Raw genomic sequence first — 4,316 nt, 5'->3', positions numbered from 1 at the left:
TTCATGTTTGGTGATTTCTGATGAATTCCATATTCATTTATCAACATTTTGCAACCTTCACATTCTACCAAGGTTGAAAATAATTGCACAAATCTGAAGATTAATGTAGGTATATTCATGAGGTTACATTGTTGTTATGTGCCTTCAAGTAATTTCTGATTTATGGTGACCCGGCCTAAGGCAACCATCTTGGTGTTTTCGTGGCAGAATTTGTACAGAGGGGTTGCCACTATTGCCTTCCTCTGAGGCTGAGTTATAATACTTCACTATACCTTACTTTCCATATAAATGTGTACAATTTATTTGGCATATTAATGAAATCTTTAATATAAAGGTCTTGGTTATGTACATGAAAAAGTTTGATTACATCCTTTTTTTAAAAAAAAAAAAGAACTGCAAACTGCTATATGCTACACTAGCTGAGCAAATACATCTTTGTTTTTGAGATCTGAGGAAAAAGAGACAACAAATGTAATAAACAAAGTGTATTATTTGGACATAAACAGCATTATAAAAGTTGCACTGATAAGAATTAGTCTAGCAGCACATTTTATTATAAAATCCAGCTCAACATTGGAAATATTGAACTCTTCAACAGTGCATTAATGTGGATGTGCAGACATGTATTACAGAGTTGCCAGAGTCGAAACTGGAGAGACCCCTGTAGCTTTAATTGTTGTGTAGAAGAGGGAAATTTAGCAGCTGTTAGTTGTTGCATGACAAGGGACAGCCTCTGAAATTCTCTTTTATATAGCCCTTAAAATGTCAAGTGCCCTCTCCAGTTTTCAGTCTGGCAACCCTAGATATAAGTGTTCATACCAAAGAGACTAGAATCCCCCGCCCCCCAACACACACATATAACAAAATGAATGAGCCCATTCACGCTACACAAACTCTGCTATATTCCACTCTAAACTGTTATGGCTTCATCCAATGGGGTTTGTAATCTGGGGAGTCACAGGCAATCTCTGCTTGAGAATCCTAAATATTCTTCCCTTGGTGCATCTACACAGCAGAAGTAATCTGGAATTGGAATATGGAATACTGGGAATTGGTTGCACAACAAACTACAGTTCCCAGATTTCTATAGCATCGAGCCATGGCAGTTAAATTGGGGTCAGACTGGATTATTTCTGCTGTGTGGATGCAGCCCCGGAATGGCCAATCCCAGGATTCCATGGCAGTTAATTCTGCAGTGTAAAAATGTAGAAACAAGGCAAAAAGTGAACACTACTTCCTGGTCAAGTGATATTTTGGCTTGTACTTGAAAGGTACTGGCAGACTGAAAACCACTGTTCACGTTTGTTTGAATAAAGACATTGCTGTTGACTCTAGTCGATAGACTCGGATTCAAGTTGGATTCATATCACTTCAGTGACTCCATTTGGACTCGACTTGGCAATAAATAATACGCTGACTTAACTCAATTGGAGATTTGTATATTTTTAGCAACTAACTTGCTGGCCTAACTTCACCCAGAAATAGCAAACGCATTAGGCAAATGGGGTTGGGACAAGGGATGAGGTCTACTCAGTAGCCAGCCTGTCCCTGCTGCACATTGGAGGAGCCTTCTAAAACTTTTGAAAGTTTTTACGAGGATCCTTCCACCTTGAGTCCATTGCCTAACACATTTGCTGTTCCCCTTCCAGAATTTTGTTAAAATTAACTTTCTTCGTGTCTTCTTTATTTTCTAGTTATTGAAACTCCACCCCACCCCACACACATATAGCAATGGCAAGTACATTTCTATACTATTTATCACTAGTGCACTTAAGCACTCCCTAAGCAGTTTACAATGTGTAAGCTATCTGGGTACTAATTTTAGTGACCTACGGAAGGATGCCAGGCTGAGATGACCCTGAGCCCCTGGCTGGTATCAAACTCACAACCTTGTGACTGTAAATGGGTAGCTGCAGTACAGGCATTTAACCACTGTGCCACCTCCTCCTTTGCATAGAACTCCCAATTCCCATAATCTTTTGATAGCATGGCAACTGAAGCGACTTTTCTTCTACATCTGGATGCATGACTTACATACATGCCTTATTTTAAAATCTGCATTTCTTAAGCCTGATGCAAAGCGAAGTGTACTGTAGTCCTCAAAAACTTAATTAAGGTGCTGGTCACTCTTCTGATGGCAGTCAGGTTTGGAGTTTGGCAGTTGCGCCCACAGTTGAATTTGAGGGCCAAACAGACATTTGACAAATGGGTTGGCTAGTTCCAAGGTTACCAGACGTCTTGCTTTTCCAGGACATGTCCTACATTTCAACTTTCTGTCCAGGAAGTGTCCCAAAATGTCCTCTAGAGCATGACAAAGAAGCACATTGAGTAGCATCACATTTGCTGTTCCCCTTTGAGAAATTTGTCTACTTGACAGCTTGTCCAAGCTGCAAATAGTGGGATAGGATACATCCTTCTAAAGCTCTTTTTCCCAAGGAGCAGCAGCAGACAAGACTCGCACCCAGAGCTCAGGGTGCCTCTGTTTCTTAGTTTTTCACATGGCGGACAATTGGAAGTATAAATGGTGATTAACCCGTCATAATCCCGCAATTGCACTAATGGCTTTCACACAATGTCATGTTCAAAGCGCTATTGTCCTGGAAATATCCCGTGATAATCGTGAAATTGCACTAATGGTTTTCACACGTTGAGATGAAACATTAATAAAGTGTCATTATCCCGTGAATAACTAGGCAAGAAACAGCAACAACTCATTCATGGGATTTTATGTATACTGTAATAATATAATATAATTATATATAATATAATATAAATATATAAAATATATAATATAATTATATAATAATATATTATAATATATAATATTACTATAATTAAATAATAATATAATTATACATAATATATAATAATATATAATAATAATATAATATATATAATACAATTACAATAATATAAAATAATTATAATAATTATAAAAAAAGCTTTTTGTGGTTTTTTTCAGGCTACATGACCATGTTCTAGAAGAGTTTATTCCCGACGTTTCGCCACCATCTGTGGCTGTGGCATCTTCAGAGAAATTTATATATATATATAAATATATATTATTTATATACCGCCTTTTCCAAAAGATCAAAGTGGTTTATAAAATTACATAAACAAGTATAATTATATTAGATATTGAGAGAAATGGATTTGAATCAAACATAAGATTTAATAAAAGAGTTAGAAACACATGAATAGAATAGAAATTGTGTTAGACTATATAAACGTATGCTATAATTAAATTACATATATAATATGGAACCACATATATACATGTATACTATGATAATCAATATATCTATTCTAATAGGACTGAGTAAAGGTCAGCTGAGGCCTTTAACTGAAAGGGAATTTTATAAAAATATATAGGTTAGTAAAAGAAAGAGTTTTTAGATAAGCTTTTTATAACACTGTTATTTATTAAATATATTGTTTTACAAGAATAAAGGGGGGGTTATGTTGTTGATAATAAGATACGCTTATAAAATATGCTGGACTTAGTTATTTTAAATAGTATTTTTTTGTCTCTATTAAGATTATCAAAATGGCTAAGTGTTCTGTTCATATATATATATATATATGTATAATGAAATAGACTTGCATTACAAATATAACAGTTAAATTAGACAAAGAAGCTTCAAAGGAAAAACTTTTGTCTGCACCTGTAAATCTAGGACAATGTGACAAGGGAGAAATAAATCAAGAGATACGGGAGTTTTATTCTCACTAATTGACAAGAATACTTTTTTTTATAAAAGGGGTGACTTAAAGTTCACAAAAATTGGAAATTGCTGCTTCACTTGTTTTGTTCTGATTAATTTGTTTTGGTACTTTGGTACTTAGAAAAATCTGTATCTCACAGATATTAGATATTCTATTATTCTGTATTATAATTATATTATATATAGTATATAATTATATTATTATTATTATATTAGTTATTATAATATATATATATATATATATATATAATTATATCATATAATTATATTATTTTACAATTATAATTATATTAGATATTATAATATGTTGTTATATAATTATAATTATATTGTAATTATATTAGATATTATATATAATTATATCATTATTATCATTATTATCATTATTATTATTATTATTATTATTATTATTATTATTATTATTATTTCCTCAGTGTCTATGAGTGTGTTTTTATGTGGTAACGTCTTGCTCCGATCCCTTTCCTGGGCCCACTTTTCCTCCTCCTCAGAAGCCTCTCCCACAGAGAACTACATCCCCCATGATGCACTTGGGGGAGGACGGAAGTGCGTGCGCAGAGGAGACCGGAAGTC

Source organism: Sceloporus undulatus, chromosome 3 (assembly GCF_019175285.1).
Source record: "Sceloporus undulatus isolate JIND9_A2432 ecotype Alabama chromosome 3, SceUnd_v1.1, whole genome shotgun sequence".
Lineage (NCBI taxonomy): Eukaryota > Metazoa > Chordata > Lepidosauria > Squamata > Phrynosomatidae > Sceloporus > Sceloporus undulatus.
Note: the sequence above shows the minus strand (reverse complement) of the source record.